This window comes from Labrus bergylta, chromosome 11 (genome assembly GCF_963930695.1).
Source record: "Labrus bergylta chromosome 11, fLabBer1.1, whole genome shotgun sequence".
Classification (NCBI taxonomy): Eukaryota; Metazoa; Chordata; class Actinopteri; order Labriformes; family Labridae; genus Labrus; species Labrus bergylta.
The window spans coordinates 15,335,055-15,359,440 of record NC_089205.1 but is presented as its reverse complement, the minus strand read 5'-3'; positions in this window follow the sequence as shown (position 1 = coordinate 15,359,440).

Genomic DNA, 24,386 nt, shown 5'->3' with positions numbered 1-24,386 from the left:
TTTAAATTAGATATTACTGTTACTGGTTGCTCAATCAGATAATTCATGTATACACACAAATTAGCACACAATTAGGTTATTTTAAACACTCCGTTTTGACGGTTCAGAACATTCAGAATGACCTTGTGTGTTTCTTGATGTGTTCATGAGGGTTTTTATATGGTTTTATACCACTTACCAGTCCCTCCAGGATTTTGCAGACCTTTTGGGGGATTGTTGCAGCCTAAAATGCCTGATTTCGCGGCAGCTTTTCAAAAAATTTGCAATGCATGTTGCAATGTTTTTAGATGTTTTTCTTGCAATTAAATTGTGGCAGCAAGCGAAAGTTGCCATACTAGTTGCGAATTTTTAATGGAAAAAAAATCTAGACTTTTCATTATTAAACCTATTTTCTTACACATGCTTCGATGTGATTGAGCGATGCCTAGATTTTTAACCTGAGCAGAGCCATTGGCTTTATGAAGTTACATATTCCTCTGCCTCACTCAGTGACGTCTCTCTCTCTCTCTAGCACACACTCACACTCTTCATCTGATCTATTTTCATTAATACACGCATGCACGCGAGCACACACACACACACACTGTTTGTATCGCAATCAGTCAAGCACTGCCCATGCTTATTCATTTAACTCGCCTGGCTTCTTTCAGCACTTGCAATCGATCTGGATGCAACAGCCCCTGTCACTGTGATTTGTCTTGTATGTTGTCCGCGCGTTTCAGTCATCCTCCTGCTGTGTTTTGCTTCGATCGATGACTTTCGTTTGTGTCCCACCACAAAGTTGCACAAGTTTACCCCTGCTTCAGTGCAGAACATCGGGGAATTGCCTTGCATGGGCCTTAGCTGTAGTTTTTGGAGGTAAATTTGCAACGTTTGTGTCGGACATGTCTGCATCTGCATGTAAACAAGGAAGTGAGTAAACTTTGGTGACGTATGGCTCGCCGTTTTCGATGGGGACTGCTATGATTGGTGAAACTCGCGGGGGAAACTATTTTGATTGCTCAAAGTTGCAGAAAGGTTGCGGTGATTGGACAAAATTGCAAGGTCGCCCAGAATTCACAGGGATTGGTTGAATTTGCATTAATTTGTTGCGATCATGACATCCCAGCTTCCTGGAGGGACTGACTTACATGTATTAATGTGTGCTGTAGGGAGTGAATCTGTAATTGCGGCGCAGGACTCCAGCTGTCCGACGGTCCTGCTCCGTGCTGCGCTCTGAGAAAGCAGCCTGTGGGTGTTGACAGACGAAGGTGCACGAGCCGTAACAGAGCTCAGCGGACGCACAATGCACACGGATCTAGTGGAAGTTCTGGGTAAGACAGATTTTGATTACATTTTCTGAATCAATCTGAATTAATCAACACACACTTTTATGTACATAACATTTCTCGATACAGCATGAAATGTGGAGACATTAGTAAAAAAACATTGCAAACAGTGCAGACTTGTACTTGTCCATCTTGGTCATTTCAGAAATATTCTAAATGCGTCATTATATGCCGCCTGTAATGGTCTCATTTTAGCTTAACTGTAATTGCACCAAAATTGAGCAGTAGCGGAGTATAATGTGTGACCATCACATGTTGTTATCTGCACATTACAATGAAAAGAAAAAGAGGATGGCAGCATAGAGAAGAAAAAAGGTGTATGAAAAAAGAAAAAAGAGTATGTTTAAGAGGGGAATGTGGTAGGCGTGTGTGTGTGTGTGTGTGTGTGTGTGTGTGTGTGTGTGTGTGTGTGTGTGTGTGTGTGTGTGTGTGTGTGTGTGTGTGTGTGTGTGTGTGTGTGTGTGTTTGGTTCTGTTATGATACGTGTCTTCTGTCACGCTTCATCCTCCTTAACTGACTTGCTTCCTGACTTGTATTGCTTGGGGCACCATGGCAACATGGTGACCATGAAATGATGGATGTCACTTTCTCTGTGTGTATCTATATGTGTGTGAGAGAGAGAGAGGGAGAAGGATAGAGAGGGTGTGTCTGTGTGAGTGTTAAAACAAAGGATATATTGAGACAGGTGTTGGCCTTCTTTATCTCTTTTACACATCCTGTCACTACTTTGTGGAAGGTTACTGTGACAATGACCAGAAACACACCTGTAACCACACATTCAAAATAAAACATCATAATCATTTTCATCATTCCTGCAACAAAGCCTCCTGAGCAGCAACCTAGTTGCCTACAAAGCAGCAAGGTTCCTGTACTTGTAAGTCTCTCTAGAGTTTTTTATCATCCAGGAGGTTAATCAAATGCAACCACTGGTGAAACATTTCTGTATTTTGAACAGCAGCCGCAATGTGGCAGTAATTACAGAAGACTTCTGTGAGTGTTTTGTCAAGGGGAGAATAACGTTTGAGGGGGAATGACATCTGCGTCTTATCTTTTTTGGTTAGACAGACAGATTTGTCTCTTTGGAAATCTTTTCTCAAGATCAGTGTCTCATATTTGAGTAAAAACAATTGAAAGTTTACACTGTATCATCTTTATGAATGGGCTTAAGAAGCCCTTCATGAGTGCGTTATACTGATAACTCTCAGTTCTTCATATGGTGTTCACTAAGTGATCTTGGCCCCTCAACAGTGGGAATTAAAATATCAAAAACCAGAGTTAATTTACAACTGGACTGATGAGCACATAGGTTCTAACGGAAAACAAATGCATCTCTGAATTTTTAACCTTCTGCAGCAATATTAGAAGTACAGAGCAACAGCTGTTGACAGAGTTGAAAGATTGATGCAGTCTGCCTGACGTGGAGAGACTGTCTTTTAATAGCATGTAACTCTGTGTGAAAAATCACATCTCATATATCTCTAAAAGACAAACAAAAAATGGTTTGAGAAAGGTAGTTAATAGACAACAAAGGACTAGAACGTGCTGCATCCAGAGAGCTGTGGCACTACAATAACTAAACTCACCTGTACCTCAATAGGGCACGTACACACATCAACAGCATATAAACAAAGCCATAATGTTGTATTCACATGCATCCAAACAGGGCCAACAAAGTAGAGTAACACTTCATGCAAGCAGCATTATCTCAACTGTATTGCAAGAACTGCCAGATGGTCAGTCCAAGCCTGGAGAAACACTTCTAATGACCATCATGTTTTAACTTTACTTAGTGTTAAACCTACTGTGAGGAGGTTCAAGCTGGTCATAAAGCAGACCAAAATTAAAACGGATGCCTCTCTGAGAGCTACGAATGCAATTAAGACTATTAGAAAAAGAAAATACATTTTTTGTGAAGCAAAGTGGGTCGTATAAATTGGAGGCAGGATGAGATTTAAAAAAATGAAAATACGCATTATGCAGGACATTGTACAGGACAAGATTGAAAGTCAAAGACCTACAGCCTCGTCAACAGGGGTCATCAAAATCAAACAAACTGTCATTTTCTCTCAATAACCTAAACTACATGTCATCAGTAGAGGTTAAAGTAACTCTAGATACCCACATTCATTGTGAGACATAGATGTAGATATTCTCAGGCACCAAATTAGATCAACACTAACCCCATGTGTCTAGAATATAAAGCTCCTCTGCTTTCATTTTAATTGAAGACTGTAAGAGCAAAGCATGGACTGCTCATTGCAATACAATTGTTCCATACACGAATAAATTGTGTTTTAATGGTTTAATGGCATACACTTTTGCAAAAGAGATTGGGTTATATATTACTTCTTATGCAAATTAAACTCACCCAAACACTTAAATCCACACATACACGCACATTCTACCAGAGATCAAAGTAGCCATGCAGCCCTTTGAGATTCCTTTTTGAGAGTTGCATTGCATTACTCAAGGCTGAACGACCAAATCTACTGTTATCTCCCCATCAGATGACGGTTGACCTTGACGCTCCTCTAATTCATTACCGAAAGGCTTTTATCAGTTTCCATCTTGCCTTATGTTTTCAGTAAATCTTACACAACTGCAATTGCTGTAAAATAAACATAGGATGTCTGGTGCATTGTTGGTATTTGGCATGGCATACATACTTCTATATAGACAAAATAATCTTACATTTAAAGCAAGATTTAAGATCTGGGATCATTCTTTGTGGAGCATTGGCATAAAAATCAGCTTCTCTTCTCCTCCTTTTTAGAAACCATGTCATAGCAACACTTTGCTACTGGATGGGGACTCCAGAAAAGCTTCATCTGCAGAAGCAAAATCTTTCCCTGCAGTTGTAGCAGAGCAAATGTCCAGCAGCCAAATGAGACATTTATGGCAGCACGTCACCAAAGGGTGGTTCGTTTTCAGATGTACTAATTTTTTAGTACAAAGCAGGGACCACATTGGTGGTTGCACAAAGACAATGCCTGTAATAATCCACTTCACTGTCCACAACAGTCTGTATTTATCTTTTGGTTTTTCAATAGTAGCTTTCTAGTATTAAGAGTAGCTTTCTACCCTGCAATTAACTTTAACCAAAAACAGTTCCCACAATATCCTCTCTAAACAGTTGTGATTCTGCACCAACTCATCACATTGTTAATTGTAGCCTGTGATGCTTCAGGCGCTACACGCCAACCGTGATGGAAAGGAGGGGATGACGCACGCAGCTGTTGTAGTCCAGTAACCCGCCGCTTCAAGATACGGTACCAACAGAGAAGGGATGTGTGGATTTGGCCATCCTGAGGATGTTCAGTGACATAAAGAGGGAGACAACTTTTAATTGCCCTATCATTTTCTATTGAACCATTTGTGTGTGTGTGTGTGCGTGCGTGCGTGCGTGCGTGCGTGCGTGCGTGCGTGCGTGCGTGCGTGTGTGTCTGTGTGTGTCCCCTTTGGCTTCCATTCTGCTGATACAATGACAAGTCATAATCAAGATGTCTGAATTCAACAAGAACACAGTTGATTCTCTGCCTGTCACTGGTTACTTTGGACACAATCATCAGTAGATAGTTGCACTAAAATGAAAGTAAATCTTGCATGTCTTACTGTGTTTTTCCTTCACATCTCATTTTTTAAAAATGTGTACATTAGCCAGCACTATTAGACAAACAAAAAAAAGGTAAAGAGTACACTGTTCTTCTCCATACTCCTCCACTTCCTGCCCTACCGGATACATAAACCCACAACAATTAAAAATATACAGAATTAATATTATCAAATAAAAACAATTAATTAAATCAAAAGATCGAAAAACTGAAGTTTTCATGTCATGGAAATATTCTTGGACATGTAAGAACATGTTTGTTTGCAGTTCATGGTATACCTGTCTTACCATACCAACCTCGGGCCTTCACTTTTCCAAGTCTATCATTAAATAAACACTGTGGGATCTTTGAAATTATAGGAAAATAATGGGAACCAAATGTCTTGAAACATGTGTTTCACCTGTGTGTATTGCTGACCTGGTCTATAAGGTAGCAGCAAACTGACTGAAAAAGCACTCACTCTTCACAACAAATTGCAGTGAGCTGCTGGATTGCCAGTGACAGACTGACCACTACGACTCTCTACCCACAGTGCACTTCTCCTCAGGATAATGTCACCTCCACAGAAAACAGGTTTCACATTGTGTATCCAGCCTGCACATAAATATGGTCATCTGGTCCTATTGACATAATTCGCTATCCCACTGTCACTCAGCCCTCAAAAAATGATGAAACTGGAATCTATAGAAGGATGCATTGTGAAGTTGAGATTTAAACAAATATAGAAAATAAATATATATATTTTATGTTACAGAATGAAACCCATACTGTGCTCATGATGTATTAACATTGAGTCTTTGTAATATAATGAGTAAGGTCTTTTACCTGCTTTTTGTAAAGTGTCTTGAGAGAAAAAATATATAATTTGGCCCTATATAAATAGAGATTGATTGATTTATTAAAGGGCATTACTTGACAGCAGCAATGTATTGGTTTGACTAGGAATGCTATTTGTAAAATTAAATGGTCTTTTTTTCATAACTCCCTCACAAAGGAGCAACATAAGAGGACTTGGACATTTAAAGGCTGAATATGCGATTTCTTGATCCAGCAGATGTCTCCCTTGAGCGCCAGCATGAAACCAAAACAACTTGCGTTGCATTGTTGTGTTAGCATGCTAATGCTAGCGATCTTTATTATGCTCGTATCTTCACACTGCATGTAAATTTACCCAAAATGACAGTGATCTAGAAACGCAGTTAAGCTGTGATTACAGTATGCTATTCTTCTTTTCTGTAGTCCCTCAAAAAAACAACTCAATTAAACAGCACTCAGAGTCATGTGAAGGTACAATATGTACATGTACAAGATGATATTTTCACATATTTTATGCATTTATACATTTATTCTTTATGTTAAGAGGGGAGATCATTAATGAAAAAAATGATTATTTTAATAATACACAGCAATGAGGACAGCTGTTATAAATAAAACATGTACAAGGAAACCAGTAAAAAATAATAGAATACATTTTGAATTAGCATATTTGGACAGAATTTTAAAAAAGCCAACAGGATAAGTGTCCTTTGTGTTCATCCAAAATTTGTCTGACTGTGAAACTGAGAGCAAGAGATGAGTGTGTTTGGTTTTGTGCTTAAAGGCCAAGGTGTTGCACACAGGCAAAAATCATTCTGAAAAGCTCTGCTATGACAGGACACAAGCAGCAACTTTTCACTGTGTGAAAGCAGTTGTGTGTGAGAGGGGAACTTGTACTCACTGTCTATTTTTTATGCATTAGTGTGTTATTTTATGTGCTAGGAGCTACATGATGCAGGCTCACTGCACTTTGCTAAAAAAATACAAGGAACTGCATGTTGAACGGGAAGATGAAATATGATCCCGGAGGGCCTGTTTGTGTAATAGATTCATAAGTTTGAAGGCAGCTGAGATGCCAAAACACTGAACAGGAGATTAGAAAGGAGGAAAGACTTCACATCTCTGGAAAAAGTAACATTTTAAAATATATTTTTTAAGTGGGGGAAGCAAACTCTGGTCTGTTGTCTGCATTTCATCAATGTGTTATTGCAGCATGGTGAGCTTGGAAAGAGACAAACAGACAATTCATTGGGAGAAATTAAGCAATTGGGATGTCAAAAAGAGTCAATAACTGAATTTAATGAGGCTTGCTCTAAAAACAGTCTACGCCTATTATCCCAATATTAAAATGTCCAACATTAAAAGCAGCATGACAGTAAAAGCTCTCATAAAAATGTTTTAAGGTGTTCTTCCTAGCTGACTGCTAATTCAATTAAGTTGATCTCATAGCTCTGTTTTGAATACAGATACTGCTGTGCCCTTTATTGAACAATCAGATCATCCAAGATGCCTTTTCTCCATTTTCTTTTTCAGTTGAGTGAAATTCGACAATGTTTACTCTAATGTGATAAAATGAAAAAGTAGTTTGTGACATTTTTATTCAGCGTATGTGGCTCGTTAGCTTGATCATTGTTTGTCATGCATGGTTTCATTTAGGCTGGACCTTGCATAGGAGTCAGGGTTTTTCCCCCATAAAAGGAATGATTTAAGATTCACTGTACTTGCAGTTCACCAAGCACCCTTGTGGACATTCCTGCAAGGGAGTATTGAAGGCATTACATCCCACAAGCTCAGTAGCTTATTTTGTCTAATGACAAAACAAGGAAAATGGCAGTTAGAAAGCTCATATGCCAGCTAATGAAATAGCAACAGGCACATACTGCCAACCCCTCACAACAAATGCTGCTCCAGGAAACAAAAAGGTGATGACTAAACTGGCTCTGGTCAAAAGCAGTTGATGAGCCATGAATTCACAGTGACAATGTCCATTTTTGGGAAGTCTGTGGTTGGCACCCACAATGTGCAAACAGTCAAAAGTCAATAAGGGTGCTTCACCTTTCACACAATACTACCTTATTTCCGAACATGGCCTAACTTAAGTAAACAGCCTGTGGGAGGGGAAATATACAGTACAAGTTAAGAAAGACCACGTGGAAAATTAGAACATTTCATGAGACAATTATAAAGAAAGTCAGAATACATAAAAAGAGAAAAGGAATGACAGGACACTGAGGAGACTAGGATACATATCAGAGAGAATGATATTGAAAGCTGAGAGCTAGTGTCAGAGCTCTCAGAGCCTTCTAGCTTGTTCTTCCCTCTGCTCACATATTCTCTGCACAAGGAGACAGTTTTGATGATAAGTGAATAGCTCAATATATCTTATATGCTATATCACTTTGCTTCATATCAGAGAAAATGTACTGATGTCATTGAAAGAGCTAGTTTCAATCATTTCAGTATTTTAATGTAATATTCATCAGTGCAAGAAAAATAATCCCTCACCATATTGAAGTTAAATGAAGACAGAAATTCTAAAATAAATAAAATATGGAATTGCAGAGATATGGTAAATGGAAAAGGTAAGTCCACATGTCCAAGGATTTCTTGACAGAACTTTGAATAATTCAAGTGGCTTAGTAGACATCGCAAATTGCCGAAGATTAAAGATGTGACAAAGAAAAAATTGTTTTTTATGACTGACTTTAAAAGGACTTTTCAGAGCCAGGGGTGACATTTTTGCATACTTTGGGTTTTTTAAACTATAATTGTCAGGGGAGCAGAAGAATGTGACATATTTTCGTGTCTACTTTTCATACAAAAAACATCCTGTCTCAGAGGAACCAAGAAAAAAAGTAACAGTGAAATAAAGACATGCTGCATGAGCTCAGCTTTATCCTTTTATTTTTTGTGTTTTTTTCTTTTCCTGCTGCTGCTGTCACGGTCTCAATATAATTTTGCTTTAAGGCAGATAGAGTCCTATAATCACAAGCAATTGAATCAGCCAGCCGATGTTTGTCCTTTGTTAGACATTATTGAGGTTTCATTGCTGTCTCCATCTTTACCCCCCGCTGACAGGAAACTGCTCTGCTGTCAGTATCTCGGTAATGATTTCCTGTTGTGAAATCAGGCGCATGCATGCGGAAATGTACACTTACGGAGCAAAGCATCACAGGAACTTGCACACACATCCTGCTACACAAGCAGGCACATTACACTGCAAAGTGGTATACAAAAGAATAATATAAAAGATTTTGATTTAAAGGTTATATATTATGCAAAATACATGTTACAAGGTTTTTCTAACACTAATATTTGTCCCTAGCCTGTCTACAGACACCCCCATATATGAGAAAAGTCCATCCTCTACATCTTTTGCCTGCTCTACTTTACAGAAAATGAGTGCTCAAACAGGTCATTGGAGATTTTCCCTTCATGACATCACAAAGGGCAGTAACTCCTCCCCAAGTTTGGTGATACTCCCGCAGATGGGTGTTTTTTCTGTCCTCTTAGTCTGCCTTTCAACCGATAACAATAGGGCATAGAGCCATCCAAGCCCTTCCAGAGGGGTGTGGTCTAACACAGCTCATTTGCATTTAAAGCTATAGACACAGAAACAGCGTGTTCTGAGCAGGGCGAAAATAGAGGGGGTTTTAGCCATGCTAAAATACAGGATCAGAGTGGATTTTTAGCAATAAACTTCAGAGACATGTTTTGAAGACCTCTGAGACTTATTAGAAATTGTTGAAAACAAGTATAATATGTTACATTTAAAGTTATGCTAAGTTGGATTCAGCCATGTGTTCCCTTCACAGTTTCTGGGTCATTCATGTTCCATGTTTTCATGTTCATGCTCAAGCTGAATACTGCCATGTACAGTGTTAGCTTCTGCTTCTAAAGGGGAGAAAATGTTAATGTACAAGCCGAGCGCCAACAAATGATGCTAATGTGCTGACTTCCTCACTGTGCCCTGATTGTTTTGTTAGCATTGGGCCTCAATCGCTGGGCTAATTTCCAAAGCAGGCTTGTACCGCTGACATCTGCCCAATAATACTCTGGGTAACACTCGCTCTGCTCTTCTTACTGACAGGTGCTGCGTCAGCTGCTGAAACAGAGGTATCTCTGGTCTCTGTTTTTCACTGCATGGCATACACCATCACCAGTAAAGAAAATTGGTTAAGAATTTGAAAGCCACATATTTGTTAGGTAGCTAAAAGGAGAGCAGACTTTTTTTGATTTTGATTGGTTAGGTTTCTGACAAAAGATCTCAAAATGAATATTTATGTTGGTTCATGCTTGCTACAGTAATAGGAAACTGTCTGCTAATACACCTATAACAACGTAATAAACCTGTGGCATAGGAGGTAGAGTTGTTCGTGTACTTACTACATGTTTTGATCTATGTGTTGTCTCCTATCCCCATGTTCAAGTGTCTTTTGTCAGCAGTGAACCCTTAAATGCTCCTGATTGTTAGGCCAGGATTATATTATTATGCTATTATATAAATTTACAATTATTCAGTTTATAACGCTATATTATTATAATCAGTCTGCTTGTTAGATTCTATACAATACACAGTTCCAGACTGTTTTCACTTACAAGTTTTTTAGTAAAGTATCTTGGTCAGTGACTATAATATAAAAAAAATGTTTTACAGACAACCCTCTGCCATAGTTTCCGGGTGCTAGAATATTGCTTTTATAGCAGAATAGAATAAAGAGAATAAAGACACTTTAGGTTGGAAGTTGGGGGCCATCGATAGGCTCTTAAATAACCAGGATTTCATATAACAGACTGTTATTCGATTCGATTCCTGTGTGAACCATTCTCATATGGTGACCTCTTTGTCTGCTGATTCGTTTTTACTGGCCATGTGAATGTAATTGTCCCAATGCTGCTGTGATTGTGTTTGTTTTCTTTATTTTGTCTTGGTTTCTTTTAATAAGACTCAGTAGGCTATGAAACTGAATTGCCCTTGTGGGATAAATAAAGTCATCTGAATCTGAAATCAGCCTTTGGTAGAGTTGACATCTTTGTAAGTGTCATAACTAAAATTAGTTAGCTAGCAAGACAGAAGAGCCATATCCCAGTCGGGCACTTTAGTAACAAGATATATAGTCATATTTAGAAGCCTAGAGCCACAGAACAAATTGCTGTATTGTTTGTAGTAAGAAGGTGTGGAAAATAAAGTCTTTTGATATGTGCAGTTGATGCCTTTGAGGCTAATGTAAAGCAGGGTTTTATGATCAGATTTCCCAGACTTAGCTTCAGCAGGAAGAATGGCAACATGTGATCTTAATCTTGTCTTACGTTACATGATCTCAGCATTTGCTCTTGCTCTGAGGGAAGGTCGAGTGAAATATTAAGGAGAAAATAAGTGCAGGGAGGTAAGAGTGATTGATAAAGAAGGCATCAACAATGATGAACAAGTGAGGAGGGAAAGAAGGTAAATTTCCCCATTGTGGGATAAATAAAAGGTTATCTTATCTTATCTTATCTTAGACGGAGGAAGAGCAACTGGGGGATGTTTTGGAGAGAGCGACTGTGCAAGGAGAGGCGGGCAGTTGTGTTGGTTGTAATGATAGCCATTCAGATGATGTGGTGCTGAGAGAGAGGCAAGGTTTAGTATTATGTCTGACAACCACATGTGCACAGCAAGCTGAAGGAACAGTGCCAGCATGACAGAGGAGTGAAACAGGGAGTAGAAGACATAGTGATTGAGGCAGGAACAGATGGAGACAAAATCAAACTGAGAGGGAGCAAAAGAGGAGAAATAAAGTAGCACCTGCTTTTCTTCATCGACTCGCCTCCTGCTCTGATCATTGAAACTCTCTCCTGATGTCACTCCCAGCATTAGACCTTACCCCGTTTCAACCCCCCCCCCCCACTTGCATTCTCCCTCATCTTTGCCTTGTTGGCTCCCTCTGAGTTTGTTCGCTTGATAGACGAGGTAATTACCAGGAAATGTATAGAGATCCCCACCTGAGAGGCTCGGTGCATGTGTGTGTGTGTGTGTGAGAGTATGTGAGAGTGTGAGCCATTGTAATTATAAGGGATTAAGATGTTTATCACAATGCTGCTGTTAATCTTGCGCACAAAAGCATGCAGACACAGTTTCACACACATTCCCACAGTGCTACACAAATACTCCAAAATAGATGCATAGCAGTGCCAGCTCTCTGATGGTACACACATTTGTGACTGCAAGATTGCTTGTATGTTGGAGAAGAGATGGTTTCCTTTTTTTGATTATGATCCTAAAATATCTATACTTAAGGTGTTTGTAGAAGTTCAAGTAGAACATACAACATAAAGGACTGAACATTGCTGGTTTTGAACAAAAGTTTTTTCCGCTTAAGACCTAAAAAGTTATCATCAACATAATAAAGTATTACTATTGCGCAACCTTGCAGCCAAAGCATGATGTACAACAGTTTTTATATTTCAGTATACAGAAATGCATTCAGTATGGAGTCATGCTTAGTGCTGGGACTCAACCTTTCTACAAATAAGTCATGAAGCTTTTTTCATCGAAAAGATGAAAGAAAACATTAAACACCTGCTTTGGTATCCCCAAAGTAATGTGTCACACTGTTGGTTGGCCCACACAGCTACATGACTAATTTACCATTTTTATCATTAGCATATACTTGCCTCTTAAATCCAGTCATACCCTATATTTAATAGCATGGAGGTTATATGGGTTACAGTACTTGCCGTGTGGTAAAAAGCTTTGGTATCAAAGCACAAGGGGAATTATCTTCCTCCTCCACACTCAGAGAGAGTGTGTGAAACAGAAGGCATTATGTGCCTGGACTTGGAAATGTCATGAAGTGACACCTGTTTATACAGTTTTTTAATGTTCAATATGAGGATCAACGGTGGGTAGAAGGTTGCTATTGTGTTTCCATTGTGATCTTGATGACCGCAGAAGTGAAGATAAACAAATTTACTAATGGCATACAATCTGAATCCTCCCTCCTTGATTTATGCAAGACTTCATTTATGCATGATTAAGTCTCGTGTCTGTCTGTAACGGCACTTAGATGTTTCATTCTACAAAGTACTTACTTTTTTTTTTAGCATTTCTTTCCTTCTTTGTTTTTCTGGTTGTGTGTGTCTTACTTTCTGACAAAAAGTGCCATACTTAAATCTTTTATATTTTTTTACAAGGTTACAAGAGTATTTTTTGCCTTTATGTAGATATGGACAATGGATAGAGTAGGAAATCAGGGAGATAGCAGAGATTAATAGCCTCTGTACATTGGGTGCGACCTAACCGCTAGCCCAATTAGCGCCCTACATTTTAGATTTTTTTTTTTAACATGAATACCCAGATGCAGTCCATACAAAATAAAGCTGGAGATGGACGAGTCACGCCAAAATGTTCAGTTGAAAGTGCTTGTGAAATAACATTTAAAATTTGCTGTTGCATTGCACTTTACTATTAAGGTTTCTCTAATTAAACTAGTCGGTTAGAGATTCACATTCTCTTGGCTAGGATGGATGATATTTCTTATATGTAATCCAGGTAACTGTAATTTTATTTGAGTCCAGTATTCTTGTACTCTTTCCACCACTGCATACAAATGACTATTTAAAAGGGGCTTTAGTCCAGATAATCATACATATGAAGGTATAAATAAGGCTTAAAGATGCCAGAAATAGTTTTATAAAACTATCCTTCTGAGGATGACATAGACACTCTGTAATAGTAGGGTTTGTCGTTCATGTGTGCTGGTGAAAAAAATCTGACATTATGATCAACAAAACTGACAGGTGTCTTGTGCAATGAAACCAGTCTGTCGTTACAGCACAGAGTCTGCAGCTCTTTCATGTTCCCAGGTTGTTCTGTGATGGATGACCTCCTGTCCTCACCTAATGAAAACATGAATGCACTTCTGTTATCAAATCTATGAATACAAGTGAAAATCCATATGGCTTTGCTCTCGCCACCAGAACAATCAATGTCCAGCCTACACCTTTGTGCTCGGCCATACATACACAGTTCTGCTGCTGCAGGTAAAAGGACAATAGACCCCAGCCTTAAAAAAAAAAGAAAGACAAATATTTGGCTGTCAAGTGGGTTAAAATTGTATGGAAGATAAAGTTGGAAAATAACAGGAGAGGACAGAGATAAGAGAGCACAGAGACAGCGCTGAGGAGGTGATCACGCTGAAAATAACGGTGAGCCTTCATCTCGGAATCATGAAAGAAAAAGTCAGAGGGGGGAGAGTTTGTAGATGACAGAGGAATAGACTTACAGAGACAACAAGGAGAGAGGTAATACAGAATACACATCACACACACACACACAGAGAAAGGGGAAGGATGTCAGAGTAGGTGATAAAAAAACACCAGAGGAAGTAGAATACTGTGATGTTGATGTAAAGACAGAGGGCAGGTTGTCGTTTCCCTTGTTAAGAGGTTGTTGTTTTTTTTTTCAGAATACAGCATATCACACAACAACAAAAACAGTATGACTTAGACCCACAACAGAGTGCACATGACTTGGAATATATGCAGGAAGTCTCCAAACAACTGACTGAAACACAAAAAGGATATAACATCCTCTCTTCTTGCTAGCAGAGCATCTTCTTTAAATAGGTAGAGTTGGACTTTAGTCAGAGTGTGATCCAAACACTCTTATTCCCTGTCTGCCCAGTTAATCATGATCACCAAATGTTTGCAGGCTATAATTGTCTTGATATTGTTGGAGGATGATTTGGGAGTGATATTTGACTCTAAATAAACACACATGCTGATTCAAATAATGAGACACTGAGAAGAGTTTGAAAGTGAACACCTTCCCTAGGAACTCTGTCATCACCACAAGCTGTAAGGAAAAACAAAACAATAACCGCATGAGTAGCTAACTCAAAACTCTCATATCATGACTATGCATGTGTGTGTGTGTGTGTGTGTGTGTGTGTGTGTGTGTGTGTGTGTGTGTGTGTGTAAGCAAGTAGTTGTCTTTCTTCTGTGAATGCATGTGTGTGTGTGTGTGTGTGTGTGTGTGTGCCCATTTTTGTTTGTGCGGTCACGACTAAACAGATCCCCGGGCTGTTATGCTACTTGAAAGAAGTGCTATTTAGGAGATTATGCAAAGTCCTCCATGTCTTAACAGGAGGCACCACACACACACACGCACGCACGCACGCACGCACGCACACACACACACACACACACACACACACACACACACAATAAGAGAGTCCTTGTACTGTACAGAAACATTCAAACTGTCCCACTAGATGTAAAGACATAGGTGGACAGGTATAATACGACTACGTGAGCAGGTGAGACGTGATTTTTTTGTGTCCAATTACAATTTGGATTTGGTACTCTATAAATAAAATTTGATTGATTGATTCATATCCATATCTCTAAAGGTTTTTTTTCAATTATTAGCCAGAAGATTGGTTATTTGTGAATATCTCATTGTGTGAAAATCAAGTTTCAGTGTCACTGTGATTTTCTTTTATGTTTTTTTCAACACGGATTGTCTATTGCTTGAGCAGAGGGACCTTGCTGTTCTGTAAATGGAGCCTGGCCAACTGCAGACTGGCATTTGTAGAAAGAGAGCGAGAGAGAGAGAGAGAGAGAGAGAGAGAGAGAGAGAGAGAGAGAACAGAGAGAGAGAGAGAGAGAGAGAGGTATGGGTTATTGTTGTCAGTGCAAGGACAAAACAAAGAAAAATGTATCTGGCAAAAAAGGAGGTGTGTCTGCCGTGTCTGCATTTGAACCACATAATTTCACATGCTACTTACAGGGCCTGGGCATGCTGGCATTGACAGAAAGACAGGGAACAGATGGAGAAGCAAATAAAGTAACAGCAACAAACTAAGGAAATAAGAAACGCCAAGCATGAAAGGAGAAATGGACACAGAGAGGCTGGCACAGATAAGGTGCGATCATGTGCGGGGAACAGTTTGTCAATCACTCTCTGCCTGTCCACTAGAAACAAAAGGCCAAATGACTATCAAAGACGATATGTTAATAGAATATATTTCTCATAAATGATTTATGTATAATATACTATATACTACATTGTTAATAGATTTTTATTTCTACAAATATCAGTTACATTTTTTAAAACAATGAGAGATGAAGATAATCCCTTTCCTAAAGACACTTTTAAGAATGACACTTAAAAGTACAAAGAAAGGCATTGATATAAACAGTGTTATTAAACTAGTGACAGTAGTTACTACTATCAAAGAGTAACTGTGTTACTGAGTTACTGCATTAGAAGAGTATCTAGTTACTTGAGAAAGCAACTTTAACCTTACTTTTTTTGCATCAATACTCATATTAGTGTTCACATAATTTGTGTTTCTTCGGCACTGTGAGAGGAAACAACAATTTCCGATGTCGATAGTCCTGTTGTTACAGTAAACACACCATAAAATGGGAAAAAAAAACCTTCATTTAAAAAAGGCCTAAACACTAACATTGATTTGTTTTTCTCAAGCCAGTAATCAATGTATAACAGGATGATGTCCCTGGAGGAATTCATTATCATGGATCGAAGCGACGGTTGTCCGTCTATCTTCCTTGTAGTCCATTAATTCTTGATATTGAAGGCCTCATTGTGCCTTATATCTTACATCACATATATAGGACAAAGCATATCTAAAAGGTTTGCTCATTCTTCAGCATCAGTGTTTCCTTGTCTTTTCCTGGTTTGCACCAATGTGTCAGCCATGTTTGAATGCCTCGATTTCATATCTGACAGTCAGACTGGCTTCAAAGATCGCACGTGTATTTCCTGTTTATAACATATTGTTTCAGCAGCAATGGTCATTTATTTTTCCCACGATTTGGGGGATCCACAAATAGTGATACTGGATTTTTAATTAAAAAGGGAGAAGCCTTTCTATAAACTGGTGAAAAAGTTTAAAAGTTTATTGAGTGACAATTATACAAATAACTGAATAACTCAAATAAGTATATTGAGACTATTCTTAAAATAGAAATGTGTCTTCCTACACTGCAGTACTTCTCAGAAATATGCTCAGACCTGTTCATTTTCAACCAGAAACCCTCCAGGCTGTCCAGGAACAGCATCAAAATCGTGCTCCAGATGTTTCCTTGTGTCCGTAGCCTTGTGGAGGGAGCCACTAAACTAAGGTGCCGGTCACTGTTGACTGGCTTGGGTGAGAAGCTTTGTGTAATGCACCAGCTGACATCTCAGCCATGCCAGAGCCACAGTTGGCAGCACTATGCTTGGAATAATGATACTCCTCGAAGGAGAAAATCAGCCTCTTAGGCCAGAGGGGATGGGGGGACAAGCTTTGCTGGGCTTACTGGCCTTGGGGCATCTGGTCCACAGCTTGTTGCCACGTCAGGACTCCCCCTTGGGCAGAACAACAGAAGAAATACTATGCTGCTGCTTGGTGTCTGTGATGAGAACAGTTCTTTTTTTGGGGGGTGTTTACCAGTGCAACACTGGTGCTTGACACACTTGTCATTGCAGGTCCTCTTTGTAAAAGGAAGGGGTTGGATCCACCAGATGGCTTCCTTTTTAAATCATTCACCAGTCAAAACACGTAATTCTTTACCTCCACAATAATTTAAACCAGTACCATGCAATGCAAGATGCATCCTTTAATGCATCTTTGGCATCTCTGCAGGCAATTATGTATCTGAGACCTTAGAGATCAGCCTCTTTTGGCCTTCAAGGTTATAGACGCATCCACAGCCTCCACATCATCTGTGTAGCAGAAGGTGATATCCTAGATCAGGGGAAGGAGAATGAGAAAAAGGAGGGATCAAGCCAAAACGACAGAGTTCGAAAATAGAGATGATAAGAGGGATAGTCAGGAAATAGTTTCTGAGCAGCATGGTTGCAGCACATGTGTCACCTCCTGCAGACGTGCTTGCATGTCTGAGTGAGCATGACTTCGTCTAGGGGGCAAAACTCTCCAGATGCTCATTATGACTCTTCTGTTAGATCATGGTTAGATCAGATTAACACTCAATTTTCACCTCCAGTGCACAAACGACTACACATCACTATGAGGCAACAAATAATGCAAACTCATCATCAGACAAATGCTTAACAAAATCCTTTACAGAACACCCAGGAGATTTCAGCCAACCTTGTTACATACATTAATTTCCTTCCCACACCCCATCATGCATAACATAACCATGGGAATGCAAGGTAATGAAACTATTAATTACATTATAAGAAGCAGGGCCACACTCTGGCTTCGGTTAAACCTCTGTTATCCTTGGATTGCTGTCATACAGGGCCTCGTCTGTGTAGTTAATAATCGATCTCCCCCGATGAAGAAAAATCCTACTTTCCTTTTTAAAGGCAGAAGAGAGGAAATCAACCATATTCTATGCAGTTCAGAAGATTTCACAGTGTTTTGCTGCAGTTATTTAAAACACTAAGACCAAATAAAGTCAGAGCATTACAGCCATTTCATTTAGATGAAACGTTGGGTCTTGTCAAAGGCATGTTTATTCCTCCCATCTGCTCTTGCATGGTTGGTCAAATGTTTTTTGTAAAAGTGAAATGCAATCCTTTTCAATTCCATTTTAATAGTTTTAAACACAAACCGATTCTGACAAAAGACATACAATTTCTATGTGACAGTAAGTTTGCTCCAAGTCATTTGTTTGGACAAGACACAATCCACGAGTGCCGCCTACAAACAATATGTATCAATTAGATTGAGGTGTTCTTAGAATTGTTAAATAACACTACACCAACATTTTCATGTCCTGATGATGTAGCTAGTACCTCTAAATCACAAAAGTCACCAAAGCACCTCTAAGACCCTTATTCTATTGCTTACATGATAAATGTAAAAACATGTACACAATACAAGGTACTGTAGAGGTAACACACGCAGTATGATAAAGCAGGGAATTTTTCATTACTTGATTGTATTCATGTATTTTATTTTATGTGTTTGTATAGCTGACTCAATGTGCGTGTGTTTCTATACATTTGATGGTAATTCCTGGCTGAAACACAAATGTACCCCAAGTCACAATTAAGTGAAGTTGAATTTGGCAGCAGATCTTGATGTGGTGGCAAAAAAACGAGTGGTCAAAAAACCATAAAAACATAATTTATTGTAGTTTATGAGGTTTTGTTATACTGATATGTATATGCTTTAGATGTGTTTTCTTTAAATGTTTGCCATTTGAAGCCAGACATAAAAATAAAGATCCATACGCAAATTCATTAATTTATTCATCCATATACTGTATGCTGCATGAAGAACTGTGGTATAAAAGCAATGTCCCACTCAAGGACGTCCTGTCGTACTGCACGTCAGCACAGCTGGAATTATCTTCTTAAGATGTTAGATTACAGCTGTGCTGCTATGCATTATAACAGCATGGCTTGGATATGATAGATCTGAAATCACTGTTGAAAAACCCCATATCATATAGTGAGTTAATCTCCAAAAATCAGTTAATTATTTGTGGTTTATAGAGTTAATTATACATTATTTATCTTATTTATTTGAATTGGAATTAGCTTCTCAAATCACAGATGTGCTGTTATATAGTATTAAAACATGAATTCAGTGTAATATCCCTGAAATTGTTAATTCAATGACACGCTCCAGTGTACATGTTGGTTTTTACACATTTACAACAGTTGTTTTTTTTACAACTATTCATTTGAAGTTGATGTTTACATTTCACAAGTAAACAAACAGCTTCAAGCCATCCAAATTGACAATTTACACCGCTTGTGTAGTGTATTTGTTTGTCTCTGTTTGATTGTGATTCCTCAATTCATGTATTATTCATTCTGTTGTATCTGGTAGGCAATTTGAAGAAAGCCTATATCAGTGTTTTGTTCCAAAAGCCAGGTGGAATCTACAGTATCCACTAATGAGGTGTCACAACTGTAATGGGATCACAAATCTGAATTGTGTGTATTTTATTGTATGTGTGTGTGTTAGTCTGTGATTCTCCTGTGTGTGTGTGTGTGTGTGTGTGTGTGTGTTACAGCCAGTATAGACACACATGTCAACAAAATGTTTGGCCAGCCTTCAAAAGCGAGTGGATTTGGCTGAAGAATAGAGACGGCTCTATATTTCCTGCTGTGCCTGACTATCTGTCTCTCTCTTTGTGTGTCTGTCCTTTCCTCTATCCCCACACCTCCTCTGTCCTTCTTTCCCAAACTAATCTCTTCTACTCAATGACATCTGCCTCATGGACTGCATGATCATCTGCCTACTGTGGCCTATCATCGATCATTCAGCTTTGTGGGAACAATACCTGTAAGTAAAACAGGAGAATGATATAATGCTACTTAGCTTGTGAAGTCCCTTAAAAAACGAGGAGTGAACATTTGTTCTGATTTGTTTTCACTTCCAGGTCACGTTGCAGCATGCAGAAACACACTCGCTCTCTCATTAGTAACACTGCAATATACATAGGTGTTAGCACAGGAATGTATGCATGTTCCAAAGCACTGAAGTGTGTAATTGGCAGGGCTGCTACATTAAGAGATCATTACACTTCTGCTCTCTATCATCTTATTCATTGTAGTGCTTCTTGACTCTATTCCTTCTCTTCGAACACCTGCCCACTCACTTGCTCCTGTTGATGTATCCAATTGAGGTATTTCCTGTGCTAAGATCTAAAGGTGTGTTGAGACCTAACATATTTCCATCAGGTTACTTGTGGGAGTTTGAACATGAGATCATTTATGTGATTTCAGATAAGAAGTGTTGGGGAAAGCCCCACTCCAGATGGCAAAAAAACCCCAATCAGTTATGGATTCAGTACTTTTCCCACATGGGATTTCTCTGATGGGAACTAAATCCCCTTTTCCACTAAGCAGTCTGGTTTGGTTCAGTACAGTTTGGTACAGTTTTGTATAGTAAACCCTGTTCTTGCTTGCATTTCCACAGCCAACAGTACCCTTACTTGGGAGGTCAGCTATGTAATAGGGCTCAACAGTGTGGTTCCGGAAGTAAAAATCCCATTCATTTTCTCAATAGCGGATTTGATTATTATAATGTCATAACCATCCAAGCTAGACTTACCACGAGCTACCTGAGAGTTAAACAATGGTATATGCTCCTGTAGGAGACACAAGTTCGTATGCTATCAACCTTGTTTTAAGAAAAACAAGATTTTTTCACGACATCGGGGCAAAAAACTACACTACCCACGATCATAGAGTGTCACAGCAACGTCTCTGATTGGTTGAGCTTGCTGTTACCATGCCAATGTTTCCCGCCCCTCTGCGCCGTATGGGTTTGTGTGGCTTGGGCTTTCTTGCACCATGCTCTTTCGTTGATGGTGGAAACTCAGAGTGCAGAACAAAAAGCTGTGAGAGTGTCACCCACTTGGGGGAGGGGTTACTGCCCTTTGTGATGTCATAAAGGACATTTCCAAACAGCCTGTTTGACACACATTTTCAGAGTTTTTGAGCAGGAAAAGGACGGAGAGGATGGAATATTCTCATAATTCAGGTGTTTGTTAACAGGCCAAGGACACATACTACTGTTAGAAAAACATGATAAAGCCTATTTTGCATAATATGTGACATTTAAAGTATTCCATTCAAGTTTCTGGCAACAGGACTTGGATAGGTAAAATAATTAGCCTTTTTTAGCTCATGAGATTTATTTATTTTTCACACATTCTCAAAATGTTAACAGGCAGACTCCTGGGAAGTTTTTTTGTGTTATTGTCAGGGATACAAAACTTTATGATTATTAAATGATACCATTAGGAAATAAAAAAAGATGAGTAAAATTATGTCTGGTTTGACATTTTGCTGTATTTATAATCCCTTTAAGCATTATTATTTTTAGCTATTTTATTCTTCTATCATATTTTTTTTCCACAGGCTGCAAGAAACGTAGGTCTTAACAAGTTCAATATAAATTCTTTAATTCACCTGACCTACAAGTGACCCACACTGCTTGAGATTCATCAACAAGTCAGGTTCTCATGCTGTGAATCTCTTTAGCAAAAAAGAAAAAAAATCTGTAGATTAAAACTGAATCCTAATCTCATGATAGGGGAATCAGACTAATTACACTCCCCCTCTTCGTATCTCAATGTGTATTTCTATCTCTGCTTGCACAAGTGATGATTCTTCTTCTCTCTCTCTCACTGTGCTGGTGTGCCACAGACTGAAATCAGACATTAAGCTATCTGAATGTTGTCACACATGTCCTCTCTCCTTTTCCCTCCATGTGTCTTTTTTTCTTCTTGCTGTATTTATCGACTTCTCTGTATCTCAGCAGGGGTCCACTATCAGAAGATGTTTTTACTTTATCACAAGATGATGTTTTGAGTACTCTATGAAGTTGATTTACGTGAAAAACAGGATGCCGAGTGATGAAGCTGTAATGTCACAACATGTACTATTTCAGCATTTGGTACATACTGAGACCTCCTGTAATTGAGGAGAAGCTTTGAATGTTTTACAAAGGAAGACTGTAAGATTGAAGTCATGGTTACAGGGCTCATTATACAAAATGGTATGCTCACTTTGTCCTGATGTTACTGCCGTCTCCATCTCTGCTTTGGGTGATGAGTGTCTGAAATGCCGGCTTATGAGCTGATTAGGGGAGAGGTTGACAACAGTCACATCAGGCCAAGTTTGTCTCAGGAGATGTACCTTACAGAGTGGTTAGAATGAAACTTTTTACATGCAGCAGGTAAGAAGTATTTTTTCTCCCTTGAGCTGTTTTTAGTTTCTTATCCTAAACAACTAATAAGCTGTTGTAGAAGTAGAAGTCTTGCTGTGTCTGGTTTGTCTACATGAAGAAGAAGAAACAAGAAACAACTTTAAAATGTTTTTTTTTTTTTTTTTTTAAATTGAGGTCAATCAATCATTCAATATATCTTTAAAGTCCAGAGATGGAAACACTGATTGGAAATAGCATCAAGCGGCTTTGTCAATCCATTTGACATTTTTTAATTTGCATATTGTACATTTTGCGACACAGGAGTCTAAGGATAGAGATTTCAATTCAACTCATTAGCTGATTTATTATACTAAGACAAATCAATAAAAGGTAACAACAAAATATGAACAATTCAGCCAAAAAACATTATGCTTTCCAACATGTAAAAATAATAAATATCTACTGTGTTTCAAATGTTAATGTTTAAGGCAATTGCTGATGTTGAATTTATAAGATTGCACGTTACAGCTACAAAGTGAATTAATTCTGTCCTTGAAAACTGCATGTTGGCAATTAAAAATAATGCGAATGTACAACTTTACACTACAATTATTTAATAATTTGGAACAATTATATACTAATTATATTTTATGATTACTCACTTTTACATTTTAAATTTTAAATTTACAGAATGTCTGATCTGACACCAGGGTTATTCCACCTGCCCTGACATCAATGCATTTAAAATACAGGGTACAGTGAGTGGAGAGAAAGGAGGACGAGGGAGGGAGGGTGGCTTTGGGTTGGTGGCTGGAAGTAAAAGTAGAACTTATAGTAGAAAATTAACATGTACATTTTCTTTTGGGGCATTTTTGATGGCGGAGATGAGTGTTTTTTTGTTTTTTTTTCCCTCCAGAGGAAAGCTTAATTATAATCAATGGAATTTGTGTCAGATTTGGTGAGACACAACTTTGCAAGAAGCAAGTAATAATTGTGGGCTGTGAACTGAACTTTCGTCAGGAGGAGAGCAGCAGTGCAGCCGTGTGCCCTGGTGGTTACGAGCTTCAGCTCTAATATAATCTTGTAAACGTGTGAGCAGAAAGACAAAAGAAATACCTCTCCTTCAATTTCTCTTGAAATCTCCACCATTCTGTGGCCACCTTTTTCTCTTATTGAACAGGGTGAGCTAAGGGCAAAGCATCACCACCACCAGTGTACCTGACCACTCAAACGCTTGTAGCCTTTTGCAGCCTTTTTTTCCGATGTTGCTCCATGCTGATGAAGATAGTTCAAAGTGCCATGTGTAATCAATTATTTGTACCACCACATTTACCTCACTTAGCTAATTAAACATAATTAATAACAACTGGGCAAACTCTCTCTCTCTCCCACCCGCTCCTCCCTTCAGCCAAGAAAGACATACAACACAGCTGTTTGAGAACCTGATGAGTAAACTTGATGTTCTGTTTAAAATTGGTAGAATGCCCCTTTAGGACACTGGCACATTTCTGCATTTCAAAACTCCTGTGAAACAAAGCCAAAAAGTGATTAGCTTAGTATCATACATCTATTTCAAGCAGTTTCCCTTCAGCCCTTAAGCAAATTCTAATCTTGTATATTTTTTCAAGAAATAAGACTTCTTCAAACAATCGGATGATTCTTAAATACATCCATATGTGCTGGGGTTTGCTCTAGTTTCTCTGCCATTGTGTCATTTGTTTTGCTCTGCACAGATGCATTATGGGTGTGAATATCGATCCATGTCTGAGGCCACTTTGAGCCTGACCAAGATTTAATTTGGTAGAGAGTCATTAGACGCTTAAAACATTTTCTACCATCATGAAAATCTTTGAGAAACAGAGAGCCTTAAATACTGTTGTCTGATGAACTTCTGGCTAAAACGTTGTCTTGAAATATTTTGTCTCATCGAGTCATTTGTTCTCTTTCCACTGAAACAGTACCCGACATATCCCATGACAGCTCACTTGGAGTGTGAT